The sequence below is a fragment of the Hyla sarda genome, chromosome 8 (assembly GCF_029499605.1).
Source record: "Hyla sarda isolate aHylSar1 chromosome 8, aHylSar1.hap1, whole genome shotgun sequence".
NCBI classification, from domain to species: Eukaryota; Metazoa; Chordata; class Amphibia; order Anura; family Hylidae; genus Hyla; species Hyla sarda.
Genome location: NC_079196.1, coordinates 44,748,940 through 44,770,249, shown reverse-complemented (window position 1 = coordinate 44,770,249; position 21,310 = coordinate 44,748,940). Strand labels below are relative to the sequence as shown.

General features: G+C 44.2%; 1 protein-coding gene and 1 pseudogene across 4 annotated transcripts in view; one reads left to right on the top strand and one right to left on the bottom strand.

The window, feature by feature from the left end:
- FIGN (fidgetin, microtubule severing factor) overlaps positions 1 to 21,310 on the top strand; it is a 186,604-nt gene that overhangs the window by 116,183 nt on the left and 49,111 nt on the right. The window lies entirely within an intron of this gene.
- On the bottom strand, positions 11,804 to 11,973 carry LOC130290031 (U2 spliceosomal RNA; annotated as a pseudogene).

The following is a 21,310-nucleotide window of genomic DNA, read 5'->3' as shown; positions in this document are numbered from 1 at the left end:
ACTGCGTTTTTGCCTACGGTCGGGAAACCGCATACGGCCAAAAACGCAGCCGACCGGAGGCTCCGGTTCACTCCGGTCGGCTCATAGACATGCATTAAATACGGTTCCCCAATACGGGTGAGTGCGGGTGCCAAGATTAAGCCCCGCCCCCCCTCCTCCCAGCCGTATACGGGAACCATAAGTACAAAACGTGGTGTGAACCCAGCCTAAGCAAGGCACAGGGCTTGCATTTTCTGTATATACTTTCTTTAGTTATTACAGGTCATCTCCAACTCTTTTACAAACCCATTTAAAAATATTTCTGATGCTTCCCGTCTCCAATATGGTTATAGATAGCCTTATTTATAGTGGGTTTGGCATCATCCATTGTATTGTTATAAATTCTTTAGTTGTAGCAGATTTTAATGTGCTGCCCTGGTTGAGGACAGCATACTTTGGGGACAGGTTCACTATGCTATGAGCCAAAATGCCACAAAAAATATTGGCTAATGGGATAAAGGAGCAGTCAGAGAATACAACGGATACATACAGTAGTTCATGTCTACTGTGTTCATGAGGTGAATGCTCATGTTATGGATAATGGCCAATATAATACACACATTTATAGGCTTACCAGTTTAATTTGAAGGGTTTCTTTGCCAACCTGTGTCTAGTCAAAATGACCACCCAAAATTGCATTGAAAAGCAGTCTTCTCCAAGAAACTGACCACAATGCATAATATATGGTAGACTAAAAAAGCTATCACATATAATCTGATCTGGAGAAGGTAGTGGTCTTCTCAAAAAGGTGGTCTTTTGGGGAGGTTTCACTGTAAGTATTTAGCAACAGTCTTGAGTTTCTTCTTTTGGAATCCTGGCTATAAATCTGTTCCCGAATAAAGAGATTCACCATGCACATTAGATTAAAGTAGAGACAAGTGAATTTCCCAATATTCTGTGGATGCATGGAACAGCCTTCCTGCAGAAGTGGTAGCTACAAATACAATGAAGGAGGTTAAGCATGCTTGGGATAGGCATAAGGCTATCTTTCATACAGTATAACATAGGGGTAGGCATAAGGCTATCCTTCATATAAGATAGAGATAGGCATAAGGCTATCCTTCATATAAGATAGGAATAGGTATAAGGCTATCCTTCATATAAGATAGGGCAAGGGACTATTAATAGTATTCAGAATATTGGGCAGACTAGAAGGGCCAAATGGTTCTTATCTGCTGACACATTCTATGTTTCTATCTTCATGACGGGTCTGATTCTTTACAGTTTGCCACTTAGGTCGCCCTTGAAGAGTCTTGTATGACCCTGTAACACAGTAGCATATCTTTTCGTGTGGCTGGTCCTAGTACTCAGCCTCATAAATTTTAAGAAAACCCATAGGATTACATTTGAGGTGAATGTCTTTTATTTATTTCTTTTTTTACACCTCTATTTGTTATTGATTCATGAATTCCTAATGTCTTCACACAGTAAAACATCATTTTGTAATTTTGAACCATGATCAGGGATATAGTTGTTTGGTTAAATCCACTTCAAATAGCATGTCCTCTGAATAGCAATTGACAGTGATTCTCACTCATACACTCATAGGAGCCTCTGAAACCCAATGTTTTTTGGTGCGGGATCTCGTTGCCTTGGAGCGCTGGGGTCCTGGGTTCAAACCCCACCAAGGACAACACCTGCAACAAGTTTGTATGTTCTCCCTATGTGGGTTTCCCTTGGGTACTCAGGTTCCCTTCCACAGTGTGTGCAGAATCTGTGTACACTATATAAATAATTATTATTCATATGCCCTTGGTTCTCAATGAGCTCCTTAGGGACGTCCTAGTGATGAGTCACTTGCACTAGCCTTCATTTTTGTCTTTTATCCCATGCTATTTTAGTGCAGGTTTCCCTATTGTACTGAACGAAAAAAATCCCATACCATATTTTTTCCTGGCTGCGGCTTTATCTAGAAGGGTTAAACGCACTAATATCAGTGGCTCGGGTTTGAGATTGCAATGCATTAGACATTCTGACAGCAAAATAAGTTATTGTTAAGTTTGAAAATGACTTTTCCCAATATAATTGCTTATACTAACCAGACATTTATGTTGATTTTTATATTAGTATTCACAATTTAAAGAACACTATTAAAGGAAATGAAAGGGTCTCCCTCGGTTCACTCTAATAATTCTTGCTTCACTGCACAGTTGATTGGAAATCACCTTGATAGGATCTGTATTACTAGATTTCAGAGTTGTGCCTGATGCATCCCTCCGTATCAGAATTAATTGATGCTACCATAGTAGCTGTGTTAGTCTAGATGTGAGCGAGCAAAAAAATGACTACTTAAGTGTATAGCTATACTGTGCGGCGCGAGGTCTTATTATTTTACCTTATATTTCGTGCTTTATATTCGTCTTGGTGACTAGAATTTTTTATAGGCTATATGGAAACTTTTTTTTTCTTTCTCTCTGGGTTATGTTATTGATATATTAAATCTATTAGAACTAAAACATTTTATATATAATATATTATATGTTACAATGGGAAAGATTTATCATTGCATTTAGATCTTTTTTGGGGGGCTTTCTTCGGGCACACAAAATGCCGTACGTTCACCTAAGCACTTTTTTTGTGTGACTTTTGTAGGTAGAAATAAGATGAAGCATACGTCTTTTGTAGGTAGGCATAAAGTAGCAAACAGTAGCAACTTTTAGGTCTCTGTTCCTATGAATGTTTCCTATCTAGAGTTGCTTTTAGCAACATGCTCTGCAAGTTGTTTTATGTATTTCTGACTTTTCTTTTCTTCCACACCAAACCATAGCATTTGACTGTCCGGACATGCTGCAAGTTGTGTTTTAGCAACGGTTATGGTCTATTCACATGGCAGAATTTTCACTTGCGGAATTGTGCCTCAAATTAGAGCCCATAGACTTCTATGGGATTCCGCACTCCCAATCACACTTCTGAAATTCAGAAGAGTGAATAGGAGTGCGGAATCCCATAGAAGTCTATGGGCTCTAATTTGAGGCGGAATTCCGCAAGCTACAATGGTTACTACACATTCAAGCAAGCCACATTTTTCTGGAACCTCCAAAAACCAAGTTGAAAATCGAAACTGATAGCTTTGTTCCTGCAGTTTTTAGTGCATTTTATCATTTTTTGAAATGTTCTTTTAACTGTTTTTAAGTCCGATAGTGGACTTTTTAGAACTCTAGATCAGTGGTCTCCAAACTGCAACCTGGCAAGCCAACAGAGTTGTTGTTTTGCAACATCTACAGGGCCACAGTTTGGAGACCATTGCTCTAGATCAGTGTTTCCTAAGCGCGGTCCTCAAGTTCCCCCAACAGGTCATGTTTTCAGGATTTCCTTATTCTTTCACAGGTGATAAATTTAGGATCAGTGCATTAGGCATCAGGACAATTATATCACCTGTGCAAGACTAAGGAAATCCTGAAAACATGACCTGTTGGGGGACATGAGGACCGCGCTTGGGAAACACTGCTCTAGACAATACCGGTCATTGCATACAATGAATTAGAGTTGTGTTTGCTTGTACATAAAAATAATTATCCATTAAAAGAGTTATCATAAAAAGTTTGCAGAGTTACGCTGTTTGTGCAACTCCCATGAAAGTCAACGAGAGCAATGCAAATTGCTTAAAGGGGTTATCCAGGAAAAAACTCTTTTATATATATCAACTGGCTCCAGAAAGTTAAACAGATTTGTAAATTACTTCTATTAAAAAATCTTAATCCTTTCGGTACTTATGAGCTTCTGAAGTTAAGGTTGTTCTTTTATGTCTAAGTGCTCTCTGATGACACGTGTCTCAGGAACTGCCCAGTTTAGAAGAGGTTTGCTATGGGGATTTTCTTCTAAACTGGGCGGTTCCCGAGACACTTGTCATCAGAGAGCACTTAGACAGAAAAGAACAACCTTAACTTCAGAAGCTCATAAGTACTGAAAGGATTAAGATTTTTTAATAGAAGTAATTTACAAATCTGTTTAACTTTCTGGAGCCAGTTGATATATATATATATATATATATATATATATATAAAAGTTATTTCCTGGATAACCCCTTTAACTTCCTAGCTTTGGCTGCTTTCTGCTATTCTCAACCCTCCGAAGTTGGCCGGAAAGTCGAATTGTTGAGTTTTAGCTTTATCTCCATTAATTTTAATGCCACTTTCATTAACAGTTTGGAGATCTAGAATTTACCATATTGGAAACATTTTACATTACGAAGATTAATAAAATATTGGGGGAGATTTATCAATGTTGTCTTTGGAAAGTGAGTTTTGAAGTAATTTTTTTGTTTTCCTTTGGTTTTGTATTTGTGCGACGCATTCATTAAACAATGAAAGGGGAGGGGGGTAGCACTTCAAAAATTTGAGACCACTGCAAAGTAAAAACTTGAAGGGTCACTTTGAAGGTTCTAAGGATTATTCTAACCTCCCATTGTTCTTTCTTCCAATAGTTCCAACAATAATTGTTGTAAATTTGATAATAAAATGATATTAAGGTATCTTTGTTAACATATTTCTTTTTTTTATATTTAGGAAAGTAATGCTTAACCTACCGCTAGGACTGAAGTACAAAAGTCTAACTCAGAAATCTTTATAAAGGCTTATGTGTAGACATCCTTACTTTTCGGGTCTTTTCTATTATCTACATTCCTCACTCCTCCATTGAGCAAATTACAATTTTTTTATATTGTTCGTTGTCAAGTTCTACTACCCAAACGCAATGACAAGATCAATCTCTGTCACTCGCCGACCTATATTCGAACAGTGATGCTATTGTAGCTCGCTCCATGTGTTCACAATGATTGGTGGAAAGCCATTGATGTAGACCATTAACTTTTTAGAGTAAGTTGAATAATACTAGACCGGGAGAGACACATTGTACATATTAACTTCCCTAACACCTACAGGTGTTACCAGTTTTTATATCTCTTAAACGACTGCTCTGTAGTTAGACAAAATGGTTCTGTAGATTTTTACACTTTATGACAAGTCGGAACACGGTGCGTGTAGCGAGCTGAAGTGATATTTCCTTTTCGGAACGGAGAAACTTTTTTGACATTCCTTTTCTTCCTGCTACATGATATTTCCCTGTGAGACGCAGGTGGTAAATATTGAATAAATATAGTTGTGTAAATACGTGCTGTAACTCTCGGGCTGAGCATAAACCATTGTAGGAGAATGTCATAAAATTAGGCGACAGGCGTATCTTGGAATGCTTACAATTAGCCAACACAGAAGTAGCGGCAAAGACTCTATTAGCATGCCGTATATTACAGTTTATAGATGTGAGTGTAAACTGATTATATTCAATATGGTGCACAATGGTAAATTAGCAGGTTTTAATTAGTCTTGAATTGGTGTCAAGCCAATTATTTGCCTTCTAAACAACTCCATCTGTGCTTTGTTATTCTGTTGATTTTGGGTAGGTTCCAGGAAGTTCAGTAATAATTATCACACGGCTTTCAAGATCAATTGTGATTCCTTTCTATTATCTGTTAGCTTCCGGTAAGCTTTACAGTACATGTAATAAAAAGGCAATATAAGAGTCTTGATCTTTTAGTTTCATTTATTTCAATGTATATGACTACCTGTCATGTGTATTATGACTATATTATATAATACACACATATATATAATTGTGTTTACTACCCAGAAACTTGGCATAATTGAAGAATTGATTAAAGGTTATATATTATTATATATTTTTACTGTCAAAAGATCACATATGGGAAACAGGGAACCTGTCACCTGTTTTATGCTGCTAAACCTCAAGCAGCATTAAAGTGGTACTCCAGTGAAGTACCCCTTTAAAGGGGTTATCCAGAGAAAACTTTTTTTATATATATCAACTGGCTCCAGAAAGGTAAACAGATTTGTAAATTACTTCTATTAAAAAATCTTAATCCTTTCAGTACTTGTGAACTGCTGAAGTTGAGTTGTTCTTTTCTGTCTAAGTGCTCTCTGATGACACATGTCTCGGGAACCGCCCAGTTTAGAAGCAAATGCCCATAGCAAACCTCTTCTACTCTGTGCAGTTCCCGAGACAAGCAGAGATGTCAGCAGAGAGCACTGCTGCCAGGCAGAAAACAACAACTCAACTTCAGCAGCTGATAATTATTGAAAGGATTAAGATTTTTTAATAGAAGTAATTTACAAATCTGTTTAACTTTCTGGAGCCAGTTGATATATATATATATATATATATATATATATATAAAAAAAGTTTTTTCCTGGAATACCCCTTTAAGGTGCTGGGAGCCCGATCCTGACACATTAGCAGATTGTAAGTAGAAAAATAAGTATTGCACTCACCCGATGCTGATGCGATCAAAAAGTTGCTTTATTACATAGCGGGAAGGAGAGAAAAGATAGGTCAGGAGGTCAGTGGATCTCGTGGGTCTGACAGTCCTGTTTTGCGGCAAGTACAGGATCGTCGGACCCACAAGCTCCGCTGACCTCCTGACCTTTCTTCTGTCTCCCTATCTGCTGTTGTACTGAGGACCAAGTTATAAAGCAACTTTTGATTCTATCAACATTGGGTGAGTGCGATACTTGTTTCTCTCTACTCACAATTATACAGTGCTTTCATTCCATGTAAGAGCAGCCCCCGGCACGCCAGTTACCCATCTCTGCTGCTCATCACCATTCACACTAACTGCTAGTGCTGAGGTTATGTTCTTTGCCTACACTATAGTGTTTACTATAAAATGTTCTAGCAATTCAGAGAAATCATGGTTTATAAATAGGCAAGGGTCCTGGGTAACTATAATTGTGTGGTAGAGTCCTGATGGCTGCTCCCTACACCACTGGCACCAGTGATGCGTCTCTCTATACACAGACAGGGAGAAATATGTCACTCAGAACCGACGGTCTAGGAAGCAGCTGCGGGGACCGAGGGATACATGAATGATGTGATTCTATTGGTTGTATCAGGAAGTTAAGATTGAAAAATAAAATCCAGGGATTTTCTGAGACTTTGTTTATTGGTGCACAGTCATCAAGATCTGATCAGTGAAAATCTGATATTTGACACCATCCCCCCAATCAACAGTTTACAGTAAAATACTGTTAAACAAAAACTAATTAGCAGACAACTCCATACAATGTATAATGGCCGTGTTATTGAACACACAATGCACAGAGCTTTCTCTTGGTTTTTACTATATGAAACCAGCGTGGCTCTGGAAAACAGCTAATCAGCAGGGGTTGTCAGGTGTTGGACCCCCACCAGTCAGATATTTGATGACCTATCTGAAGATTGGCCATTAAAGGGGTACATTTCAGATCAACTGGCTCCAGTAGATTAACCAGATTTATAAATTACTTCTATTAAAAAATCTTTATCCTTCCAGTACTTATCAGATGCTGCATGCTCCGGAGGAAGTTGTGTAGTTATTTCCAGTTTGACTATAGTGCTCTCTGCTGACACCTCTGTCCATGTCAGGAACTGTCCAGAGCAGGAGCAAATTCCCATAGCAATCCTATCCTGCTCTGGACAGTTCCTGACATGGACAGAGGTGTCAGCAGAGAGCACTGTAATCAGACAGAAAAGTACTGGAAGGATTAAGATTTTTTTAATAGAATTCATTTACAAATCTGTTTAACTTTCTGGCACCAGTTCATTTGGAAAACATTTTTTCCACCAGAGTACCCTTTAAGAAAAAAAGTCCTGGAGAAGCCCTTTAAGGAATGTTATGCTGAAGCAATGATAGATGCACCTTATTGTACTGTTCCTGTTGCTAAAAGGGATTGTATAATGGAACAACTGATGTCCAGGTGATCTTTTTGGGAATTTAAACATTTTAAGAGGCATGGTCCTCTATTAGCACCCCTGAATAAGCCAGACAAGAAGGCTGATGGAAAGATCAACTCTTGTTGTAGTTTACTTGAATTGGTACTAGTTCTAGACCACCTTCATCTTTCCATGGCTATCTATGCTGATCACTGGGGTTCCAGCATCCCCAACCATGGTGACTAGTTGATCCTCATTTTGGCTGCTTTCATAAAATGATTTGCTTCATTGGGAGAACCCCTAGGTTGAGTACCTCGTTGCGGTTGGGAACACAGTCCGGATTGGTATCTCTGCTCGGCAACCACATGTCCTGTTATGCTACAGTCACAGATCACTTTGTTCATGGTGCTAATAGCTCTGATCTATAGTATAAAGCAATCTACAGCCCGTTCTTTATGTCTGTGGACATGCATGGATACCAGACACCAACATTGTTTTAAGAATCTCTACAAGCAGCCCCAGGGTGAAGAGATGGTGCAGATTTGGAATGCAATAAAAGGCTACTATTTCTTTTTCTCTTAGCCATGTATGGCTTTTTGTATTTATTTTTATTTACTAGAACCCAGACCCCCCCCCCCCTATTTATGCAATATAACATTTTAATGATAAAATGTATTTATTTTCCTTTTCTTTCTAATAATTCTTTTAGTTGTAGAATTATGTCCATGTAAGCGATACCTTTATACATTTAACATTGTCAGTTTAATTAACATAAAAAGTCATTTGATTAACACAAGGCCCTTTTTCGCTGTTGGTGCGTCGCTGCCCTATCTCTAGTCCTGACAGATATGACTTTTATTCTCCGTTCTGCCTGTCTCTTAAATTTAATGTTTGGTAAGTGCAGAATGCACAATATGGCATTTAAAAAATATCCGTGTTCTTCCTCTGGGGACAGTCGCCTTAGATGTCGAAACCTCAGCCTGTTTTCTTATCCAACACTCTCCTCCATGCGTCAGTCCGGGCACAGCAAATATATTCAATTTTCCATGAGGCCATGGAGACTATCTGCATGTGATCTTTATTGAAAACAGTTATATAATTTGATCCCATGTGGGGATTTCTCCCGACACAATCCACTTAACATGCTTATGTGGACATAAGTCTTCATTTTGGCATGTATCAACGTTTCAGATGACTAAACCCACAATTTAGCCTGTCTCACCACTTATAATATCCTCTTCTTGAAAGTCACCAGCAGACATGGGCTGCCATTAAATCTTAAATGCCTGCAGTCAACAGCTTGAATGGCCTTCCCCCCTCCGTTTGGTATCCTTTGTCAGAGAGATACAGTGACTGAATTTAAATTGCAAAGATACAAACTTGCCAGTGTGAGGTTTGAAGCTTTATGTAGGAATATATTTGAAGAAGAGTGGAGAGCTGAAAAGAAACGGCTTGCAAATTCAAGCCAAGGGAGCAGATACTGAGAGGACAATTATCCTTCTCGTGAAATGTCCTTTTTTTTTCTTTTTTTACTTCTGTAGACTAGTAAAGCGTTTTATGTGCATCATTTAATAAGCAAACTTGCTATACGTGCTGTCACATTCAAAATTGCCATTAATCTGTAAGGGAAAGGGATACATAGGGTGCTAGAAATTCCTTGGTGCGTACAGCTTCAAAATTCTACCTATTTGCAAGACAGATATAAATATTTATAAATATGGGGAAACATCCTATGAGCTGGCGTGCCGTGTCCCACTACATCGCGGGGCTCCTAGAAATATTCCAGCTTTCAGTACTGGTTTATTATTGGCTGTCTGCATTTAGGAGATTTTTTTTAGGAATTTTTTTGTCAAGTGGGATTATGCCAGTACCTCTGCAAATATGTATTGGGGGAATGTGATAAAATAACACATACAGTGGTTCCTCAACATACGATGGTAATCCGTTCCAAATGGACCATCGTTTGTTGAAACCATCGTATGTTGAGGGATCCGTGCAATGTAAAGTATAGGACAGTGGTCAACAAACTGCGGACCTCCAGATGTTGCAAAACTACAACACCCAGCATGTTGAAGACCACTGGTATTGAAGGTTATAATCACGTGTACCCGGACCATCACCGCTCGTCACCGCTGCCCTGGATGTCGCCGCGTCCCCGGGGTGTTCACGACGCTCCGGCAAGGCCTCTGCTTCCCCAGCATCCTCGCTCTCCGTCGCCGCCATCACGTAGCTACGCACGCTGCTCCTATTGGATGACGGGACGGCGTGCGCATCGATGTGATGACAACGATGGAGAGCGTCGACGATGCCGGGGATCCCGAAGAGGATGCGCCAGAGCCCCGAGGACAGGTAAGGTGATCATCAGCGGACCACAAGGGGCTAAACGGGGCTAAACGGCTATCCGGTGGCAGCTTAAGCAGTCTGAGTTGCCGGATAGCCGTTTATGCGATGGCCCCGACATACAAAAGCATTGTATTATGATGCCGCCTTCAACATGCGATGGCCTCTGAGAGGCCATCGTATGTTGAAATGATCGTATTTTGGGGCCATCGTAGGTCAGGGGGTCACTGTACTGGTCAACAGTCAAAATTTACATAATTGAGGAATAGCAAAAAGTGGCACTGAAAAAAAGAAGAGAGATGTCCCATATTGTAATTCCCCATTGAAGTATAGGGGTGCAGGAAACAGGGCTTCTTTTGTGCTGCATTTTTCAGCACTGTTATTAAACATTCCCCATTGAAGTAAATGGAAACTGGAAACTTCACTTCTTTTGGAGCTTCTTTTGGGGGAGCAGGGCAGTTTTGCTTCTATATAAATATAAACTAGGGGTGATGGAACTTCTCAAAGCAGAAAGTCAGGGCTCCTGAAAACAGTTGTGCTGCCTATTTCTTTCCTTCTTTTTCTTCTCTTACTAAGAATACAAATGTGAATTTAAATGTGTGCCCAGTGACTGCCAGCAATACCACAGTTCTGGAGGGTGCTGAGGAGAAGCAAAAGACTGACTACAGAACCTGAACTGCCTGGTTTCCCGGGGAAGATCCCAAATAACTAGCCATTTATAGACAGCTACCATATATACTAAAATTTGTGGGTCCCGTGGGGCTTTTTGCTGAGTGCAAATGGTAGGGAGGAGGCCCTACTGTCCATAATACCATTTCTATGCAGGGTGCTGAGAAGGGAAAGAGGAAGACTGACTACAGAGCCTGAACTAACTGGTTTCCTGAAGAAGATCTCAAAGATCTATCTGTTTATGAAAAGTTATATTATATAAACTGCCATTGGAGGATCCCCAGGGCCTTCTTCTGGAGTACAAACGGTAGGCAGGAGGCTGCATCTGACTGTATGTCTATATAGTTGACATATCAAACGTATAGTTTAAGTGTCTTCCCAATATATACCTCTGACAACAAAGCTTCCCTTTATTTATTTATTTTCTTTGCCGAGGCATTTGCTCTCTATCACCCAAAGTGCAAGAAAAAGTGCAAACGTGTCACAGTAAAAAAAACGTGCAGAAAGGATGCGGTCTATCGCTAAGCCCTTCTCCAACAGGAGAGAAGCCCCCCAACAAACCTACCCTTCACCTCCGGGCCAAAAAGCACCTGCAAGGATCCAGGTTCGATGCCCCTTTTCTACTAATGGGCCGAAAATGCTCCTGGCTTCAACCAAGATATCAGCCGAGGAGCCGTATACTGGTGGCATCTTGACCAAAGCCAAGATGCCCAGGGGTTGCAGGGAGGTGAGGAACCTAATGGCCACCCACGTCTCCCCTAGACTGCCAGGAGGGCTACCGCATTCTGACAATCCTGTGTACAAATAAAGACACAAACGTGGCACAGTGACAAACAAAAAAATAATAAATAAGTGGACGAGTGCAGATATACTGCCCGGTCATAGGCCGGGATACCAAGGGTGATTGCCAAAGGTGAAGCGTAATGGTGCAGTGCTTTCACTCACTGAGTTATAACACCCAGTGAGTTTTGGCACCTCAGGGTCAACACTCCCTGAAGCACAGAAGTACCTCGGCTCTACACCCCTCTACCTCATGGCGAGACCCGGAGGAAACAGATCACATCAGGGCAGCTATCAAGCTGATTCCTCAGAACCAGCCCCGGAACGCCCCGGTACACCTGCCCCCTCCATGCAGCATCGATCCTACATCAATGGCAAAGACTAAACCACTGATAAGAACAGATACTACACTTGATCTTAGCCAAAAGGCCAAGAAGCGATGCTTCCCTTTATGCAGTGTGAACTCAGCCTTAGGTGTTGATCTTTTCTTTCAGTGGATTTCTACAATGAAACACTGGGTCCTTGGATCCACAGTTTACCAGACGATGGATGATGTGCCAGTGAGGTCTGGAGGGCTGTGAGTCCTTGGTGGCCATACTTCATTAGTTAATTAAATTGCCCAATAGTGAGTAATCCTCAAACTAGACCTCACGCCAAATATTAATTTCATACATCACATGCTACATCTCTTCTTCATAGATTTCTGTAATGTGTAATTGAACATTCGTCTCTCAGTAAATGTGTTCATGACTAAGCTTTCTTACACTTGCCGTATAAATTGCTGTATACAATACACTTAAATTTGCCTACCCAGCTTGAAAAGCCCCTGGAAACCATTCAAGTGTTGACAATAATTGCAATTACATCCTATTTCATTTAGTGTCTAGATGCTTGGAGTAAATGAGACATACTTATGAGTTATTTGCAAGCTGCAACACTGTAAAGTTTTATTTCTTATAAGTAAATAAATCATTTGCTTATGACTGAGTTTTCATGAACTCGGGTTCCAGTATACGACAGGATTTATCAGCTGATGATAGACTTGACATGGTGATACTTTGCCGGGATTTAGCTAATCTTTGCTGGAGTAAGATGGTACAAATTATATTAAGAGGTGCATGCAGGGCCCACTCTGCCAATAGGCAAAATAGGCAGCCGCCTAGAGCACCCTCTTGATGGGGGCGCTGCTCTGACCGCCACAATAAAGTTATCCAGCCACTATCTGAACCACTCACTCAACCAGCTCAGCCAGCAGCACCACCATAACCCCCGCTGATGTGTGCCACCCCAGTAGTAATGTAATTACATAAGGAGGGGGTTTGTTACAGTGTGCCACCCAAGTAGTAATGTAATTACATAAGGAGGGGGTTTGTTACAGTGTGTCACCGCAGTATTAAGCTAATTACATGAGCAGGGGGTTTGTTACAGTGTGTCACCCAGTAGTAAGCTAATTACATGAGGAGGACGTTTGTTACAGTGTGTCACCTCAATAGTAAGCTAATTACATGAGGAGGAGGTTTGTTACAGTGTTTCACCCCATCAGTAAAGATATTACATGAGAAGGAGGTTTGTTACAGTGTGTCACCCCATTAGTAAGGATATTACACGAGGAGGAGGTTTGTTACAGTGTGTCACCCAGGTAGTAAGTGTTACGCCTAGCGCTCCGGGTCCCCGCTCCTCCCCGGAGCGCTCACGGCGTCTCTCTCCCCGCAGCGCCCCGGTCAGTCCCGCTGACCGGGAGCGCTGCACTGTCATGGCCGTCGGGGATGCGATTCGCACAGCGGGACGCGCCCGCTCGCGAATCGCATCCCAGGTCACTTACCCGTCCCGGTCCCCTGCTGTCATCTGCTGGCGCGCGCGGCTCCGCTCTCTAGGGCGCGCGCGCGCCAGCTCTCTGCGACTTAAAGGGCCAGCGCACCAATGATTGGTGCCTGGCCCAATTAGCTTAATTGGCTCCCATCTGCTCCCTGCCTTTATCTGACCTCCTCCCATGCACTCCCTTGCCGGATCTTGTTGCCTTGTGCCAGTGAAAGCGTTTAGTGTGTCCAAAGCCTGTGTACCTGAACTTCTGCTACCCATCCTGACTACGAACCTTGCCGCCTGCCCCCGACCTTCTGCTACGTCTGACCTTGCCTCTGCCTAGTCCTTCTGTCCCACGCCTTCTCAGCAGTCAGCGAGGTAGAGCCGTTGCTAGTGGATACGACCTGGTTGCTACTGCCGCAGCAAGACCATCCCGCTTTGCGGCGGGCTCTGGTGAAAACCAGTAGCCTCTTAGAACCGGTCCACTAGCACGGTCCACGCCAATCCCTCGCTGACACAGAGGATCCACTACCTGGAAGCCGAATCGTGACAGTAGATCCGGCCATGGATCCCGCTGAGGTGCCGCTGCCAAGTCTCGCTGATCTTCCCACGGTGGTCGCTCAGCAATCGCAGCAGATTGCCCAACAAGGACAGCAGCTGTCGCAGTTGACCGCCATGTTACAGCAAATTCTGCCTCTGCTACAGCAGCAACCATCTCCTCCGCCAGCTCCTGCACCTCCTCCGCAGCGAGTGGCCGCTCCTAACCTCCGCTTGTCCCTGCCGGACAAATTTGATGGGGACTCCAGACTCTGCCGTGGATTTTTGTCTCAGTGTTCCCTGCATATGGAGATGTTGTCAGACTTGTTTCCTACAGAACGGTCTAAGGTGGCGTTCGTAGTAAGCCTTCTTTCAGGAAAGGCCTTGTCTTGGGCCACACCGCTCTGGGACCGCAATGATCCTGCCACAGCCACAGTCCAGTCCTTCTTTGCTGAAGTCCGAAGTGTCTTTGAGGAACCTGCCCGAGCCTCTTCTGCTGAGACTGCCCTGCTGAACCTGGTCCAGGGTAATTCTTCCGTTGGCGAGTACGCCATACAATTCCGTACTTTTGCTTCTGAACTATCCTGGAATAATGAGGCTCTCTGCGCGACCTTTAAAAAAGGCCTATCCAGTCGCATCAAGGATGTGCTGGCCGCACGAGAGATTCCTGCCAACCTCCAAGAACTCATCCATTTGGCTACCCGCATTGACATGCGTTTTTCTGAGCGACACCAAGAGCTCCGCCAGGAAAAAGACTTAGATCTCTGGGCACCTCTCCCACAGCATCCTTTGCAGTCTATGCCTGGGCCTCCCGCCGAGGAGGCCATGCAAGTGGATCGGTCTCGCCTGACCCAGGAAGAGAGGAATCGCCGTAGAGAAGAAAATCTCTGTCTGTACTGTGCCAGTACCGAGCATTTCTTGGTGGATTGCCCTATCCGTCCTCCACGCCTGGGAAACGCACGCACGCACCCAGCTCACGTGGGTGTGGCATCTCTTGGTTCTAAGTCTTCTTCTCCACGTCTCACGGTGCCCGTGCGGATTTCTCCTACAGCCAACTCCTCCCTCTCAGCCGTGGCCTGCTTGGACTCTGGTGCCTCCGGGAATTTTATTTTGGAGTCCTTTGTTAATAAATTCAGCATCCCGGTGACCCGTCTCGCCAAACCGCTCTACATTTCCGCGGTCAACGGAGCCAGATTGGACTGCACCGTGCGTTTCCGCACAGAACCCCTCCTGATGTCTATCGGACCCCACCACGAAAGGATTGAGTTCTTCATTCTCCCCAGTTGTACCTCTGAGGTCCTCCTCGGTCTGCCATGGCTCCGGCTTCATTCCCCCACCCTTGATTGGACCACCGGGGAGATAAAGAACTGGGACTCTGCCTGCCATAGGAAGTGCCTCTCCCCCCCTCCCAGTCCCGTCAGGCAAACCTCTGTGCCTCCTCATGGCCCCCGTCCTGGTGTCACTCTGCCCCATGCCAGGCTTCGCCCTCTGCCCTCCCTCCCCATTCCCACTCCTGCTGTACTGCCTGCCGTTGAGGAAACCCTCCATTCTTTCCCGGTGTCCTCATCCCAGGGGAGGCAGTTGCCGGTCAAAGAAAAGGGGAGACCTAAGGGGGGGGGTACTGTTACGCCTAGCGCTCCGGGTCCCCGCTCCTCCCCGGAGCGCTCACGGCGTCTCTCTCCCCGCAGCGCCCCGGTCAGTCCCGCTGACCGGGAGCGCTGCACTGTCATGGCCGTCGGGGATGCGATTCGCACAGCGGGACGCGCCCGCTCGCGAATCGCATCCCAGGTCACTTACCCGTCCCGGTCCCCTGCTGTCATCTGCTGGCGCGCGCGGCTCCGCTCTCTAGGGCGCGCGCGCGCCAGCTCTCTGCGACTTAAAGGGCCAGCGCACCAATGATTGGTGCCTGGCCCAATTAGCTTAATTGGCTCCCATCTGCTCCCTGCCTTTATCTGACCTCCTCCCATGCACTCCCTTGCCGGATCTTGTTGCCTTGTGCCAGTGAAAGCGTTTAGTGTGTCCAAAGCCTGTGTACCTGAACTTCTGCTACCCATCCTGACTACGAACCTTGCCGCCTGCCCCCGACCTTCTGCTACGTCTGACCTTGCCTCTGCCTAGTCCTTCTGTCCCACGCCTTCTCAGCAGTCAGCGAGGTAGAGCCGTTGCTAGTGGATACGACCTGGTTGCTACTGCCGCAGCAAGACCATCCCGCTTTGCGGCGGGCTCTGGTGAAAACCAGTAGCCTCTTAGAACCGGTCCACTAGCACGGTCCACGCCAATCCCTCGCTGACACAGAGGATCCACTACCTGGAAGCCGAATCGTGACAGTAAGGATATTACATGAGGAGGAGATTTGTTACAGTGTGTCACCCTAGTAGTAAGCTAAGTACATGAGGAGGGGGCTTGCTACAGTGTGTCACCCTAGTAGTAAGAAGATTACATGGGGAGGAGGTTTGTTACAGTGTGTCACCCCAGTAGTAAGGAGATTACATGAGGAGGAGGTTTGCTACAGTGTGTCACCCCTGTAGTAAGGAGATTACATGAGGAGGAGGTTTGTTACAGTGTGTCACCCTAGTAGTAAGGAGATTACATGAGGAGGAGGTTTGTTACAGTGTGTCACCCTAGTAGTAAGGAGATTAGATGAGGAGGAGGTTTGCTACAGTGTGTCACCCCAGTAGTAAGGTAATTACATACGGAGGGGGCTTGCTACAGTGTGTCACCCTAGTAGTAAGGTGATTACATGATGAGGAGGTTCGTTACAGGGTTTCACCACAGTAGTAGGGAGATTACATCAGGAGGAGGTTTGTTACAGTGTGTCACCCTAGTAGTAAGGAAATTACATGGGGAGGGGGTTTGTTACAGTGTGTCACCCGTTAGTATGAAGATTACATGAGGAGGAGGTTTGTTACAGTGTGTCACCCCAGTAGTAAGGAGATTACATGAGGAGGTGGTTTGTTACAGTGTGTCACCCCTGTAGTAAGGTGATTACATGAGGAGGTGGTTTGTTACAGTGCGTCACCCCAGTAGTAATAACTAAAATTATGGCACAATATATTATATATTATTATAATTAGGGATCTATGATACCTATATATATAGTGTTGTTACATATTGTCACGATGCCGGCTGGCAGGAGGTGGATCCTCTGTGCCAGAGAGGGATTGGCGTGGACCGTGCTAGTGGACCGGTTCTAAGTCACTACTGGTTTTCACCAGAGCCCGCCGCAAAGCGGGATGGTCTTGCTGCGGCGGTAGTGACCAGGTCGTATCCACTAGCAACGGCTCAACCTCTCTGACTGCTGAAGATAGGCGCGGTACAAGGGAGTAGACAGAAGCAAGGTCGGACGTAGCAGAAGGTCGGGGCAGGCAGCAAGGATCGTAGTCAGGGGCAACGGCAGGAGGTCTGGAACACAGGCTAGGAACACACAAGGAAACGCTTTCACTGGCACAATGGCAACAAGATCCGGCGAGGGAGTGCAGGGGAAGTGAGGTATACATAGGGAGTGCACAGGTGAACACACTAATTAGAACCACTTGCGCCAATCAGCGGCGCAGTGGCCCTTTAAATCGCAGAGACCCGGCGCGCGCGCGCCCTAGGGAGCGGGGCCGCGCGCGCCGGGACAGGACCGACGGAGAGCGAGTCAGGTACGGGAGCCGGGGTGCGCATCGCGAGCGGGCGCCACCCGCATCGCGAATCGCATCCCGGCTGGAGGCGGTATCGCAGCGCACCGGGTCAGTGGATCTGACCGGAGCGCTGCAGTAGCGAGAGTGTAGCGAGCGCTTCGGGGAGGAGCGGGGACCCGGAGCGCTCGGCGTAACACATATGGCCCTACTATACACTCCTTATACTAAGAACAAATACAAAGGAACGGGATGGAGTAATAAATGGATAAAAATTTGACTTTATTAATAATTCATTACATATTAAAAACAAGAAAAGACATCATACAGAGGGAGAAAACAACTTGTGGTGGAAAAGAGGGCGTCACTCCAGAAAGTCCACAATGTAAACTATAGTATTAAATACATTTCATACGTTGTACTACTGCTCATTCTATTGCACAATCCCATAGAGGATATACCTCAACAACTATAAAGTGCCTAGAGACAGTATACATACCAATAAATAGAATCAAAGTGCAAATACAAGAGGGACCGCTGGAGAGACGCCACCCCAACGTACGTTTGGGGTTGTCCTTCGTCCTGGGGGTGAAGATTACATGAGGAGGAGGTTTGTTACAGTGTGTCACCCCAGTAGTAAGGAGATTACATGCGGAGGTGGTTTGCTACAGTGTGTCACCCCAGTAGTAAGGTAATTACATGAGGAGGTGGTTTGTTACAGTGTGTCACCCCAGTAGTAAGGAGATTACATGAGGAGGTGGTTTGTTACAGTGTGTCACCCCAGTAGTAAGGAGATTACATGAGGAGGTGGTTTGTTACAGTGTGTCACCCCAGTAGTAAGGAGATTACATGAGGAGGTGGTTTGTTACAGTGTGTCACCCCAGTAGTAAGGAGATTACATGAGGAGGTGGTTTGTTACAGTGTGTCACCCCAGTAGAAAGGTGATTACATGGGCAGGAGGTGTGTCTCCCCAGTAGTAAGGTGGGGCATGTTAAATGGTGGGCAAGTGGGCAGAGTCATGGTGCTGCAAAATTAGCTTTTGCCTAGGGTGGCAAAAATCCTTGCACTAGCCCTGGGTGCATGCCTGGTTTCTGGTGTAAATTATAGAAAATCTTTCTGGCATTGGGCATCTACTTTTTTGTATGTTGAAACCAGCACATAAGTTATTTTATTTGAGGTACTTTTCTCCAAAGAATTGGTTTCCCTCTGTAAGTCCTCAGCTTGTGACAAACTATATTTCCCAGTATGTAATCCGGTCTGCTGTTGTGCCAAATGTTCTAGTTTATAAGAGATCATAAGACATAGCTGTCACCTGAAGGAACATTGATCTGACAGCTATTGAAGGTTTAGAGGCATCTTAAGAGAAATTTCTCTTCAGAAAATGATCTATTCTTTCAATCAAGATTTTATGTTAAACATATTTTTTTTTAAGAATTTCTGTAAATTTTTTGAAAACAATGACATTTTCTGAGTGGACTTTCTGTAGTGTGAATGTAGCCCTAAAGATTGTAGCTCATAACTGGGGGTCCCAGCAGGGGGACACTTTGTGACTAGCATATTGTCATGGGTCCTCTCTAACAAGAAGGGGTTGTCGAAAAAGGACAACTACTTTAGGGCCGGGTCACACACAGCACATTCACAGAATATTTCTCAGAACGACAACAGAGCAAGCTCCCTGCTGCGGCTGGGTAACTCTGTGTGTCTGGACGTGACTGCCAGCAGGAAATCTGCCGCTATGGGCGTAAACACAGAGCTACCTGGCTACAGCTGGAAGCTCACTCTGCTGTCACTGTGCCACCGCTCTGTGACTGCCTTTGACGCATCCACAGCGTAAAACATGCTGTAAATGCATTGTATGCGACCATACAATTAAGGAGTACTCTGAGGAATGGAACCTTTACCCTAGCTACAGGACAGTAGGTTAGTGCCTGAAACGCGTTGGTTTTATGTGCTGACCATGTGTCCGAAATAAAGATTCCTGCTTGCATCCCATCGCGCTGGATATTCCTTGCTTTTGCCTGAACACAAGGGTTCGTCCACTAGGTGCCCTTGTGAACTAATGTTCGGGGCCGCAATACTTACCTGTCCCCTGGGATCCCACTTAGCCACTGATTGACTGAGCAGGCAGTCACTGGCACTTATCTCCAAACGAGGACAGGTAGGTATCAGGGCCCTAGGAGATAACAGGGGTCCCCGTGATCGGACTCCCTGCGATCAGACACTTATCCTTCTACCCAGTGGGGATAAGTTTGAGTTCCCCTTAACAAAACAAAAAAAATTACAATTGAGTAAAAATACGATCTTTAGACATTAAAGGGTTACCCCGGTGGAAATTTTTTTTTTTAATCAATTGGTGCCAGAAAGTTAAACAGATTTGTAAATGACTTCTATAAAAAAATCTTAATCCTTCCAGTACTTTTTAGGGGCTGTATACTACAGAAGAAATGCTTTTCTTTTTTGATTTCTCTTCTGTCACGACCACAGTGCTCTCTGCCGACCTCTGCTGTCCATTTTAAGAACTGTCCAGAGCAGCATATGTTTGCTATGGGGACTTTCTCCTGCTCTGGACAGTTCCTAAAATGGACAGCAGAGGTCAGCAGAGAGCACTGTGGTCGTGACAAAAGAGAAATTCAAAAAGAAAAGCATTTTCTCTGTAGTATACAGCCCCTAAAAAGTACTGGAAGGTTTAAGATTTTTTTTATAGAAGTGATTTACAAATCTGTTTAACATTCTGGCACCAGAGTACCCCATTAACACTGTCTGGAATTTGCTCTTTTCCAATAACCTATAGTATTTTTCTTGTCATTTATGGCAGATGAGCCACGTTTGAACGTCTGTGTGAACGCTGTTATCTGAGAGGTCACTCGTGTTTTTTTTTTTTTTTTTTGTAGCGTGCATTATGTGCCGGACATGTCTTTCGAAAGAGATTGACAGAAAAAATTTCCAGCGCGTCCTGTAATAAGTGAGCTGTGTATTATAAAACAGTATTATAAAACATCATCCCGGAACAGATTGTAACCTATTAATCACAGCATGAATTCTTATACCACAGAGCGCCGGTGCCTTCTCTCCAATAGTATATCATTGAAAGTACTGCGCGAGACACTTTAATCATTCCTGGAGTATGCTATGTAACTGATCTTGAAAATACCCAGTTCCTCGCCAGAGATTTATACTGGAAAAAACATCTCCAGTATTACTGTCTTTCTCTTAAAAACAGTACATATATTAAAAAGGCAGTCGAGCTCAACAGCCATTCTTAAGTGAACCATTTAGGGCGTTCTTTTTTTTTTTTCCCGTCTGTCGCCGTGTAGACCTTTTAAAAGAAAATGTCATATCTGGTTTTGCTTAATGTAAAACGGCCCATCGAATTGACTTTAGTGTAAGTTATTTCTTAAATATCAGCGTCTTCCCTCCAACCATGTATGGTCAAAAGTCACTTGGGAATGAAAAGGATTCCTTTTGTAAATTGTAGGACTAATATTTTAGTATTACAAATGTTAGTATATAGGAGATTGGTCTCCAAACTGTGGACCTCCAGGGATTGCAAAACTACAACTCCCACCATGCCCGGACAGCCGTTGGCTGTCCGGGCATGGTGGGAGTTGTAGTTTTGCAACCCCTGGAGGTTCACAGTTTTGGAGACTGCTGATATAGGACAAGTAGGTTAAAGAATTTTAATCTACAATATATTAACTACATATAAAAGTGTATGTGGCATCTTAGGATACATGCACACTGGCGTTGTTCTCCGGTGCAGAACGGACACTCTCGGGTCCCATTGGCTTTGAATAGAGTCCAGGACATGCAAATTAGGACAT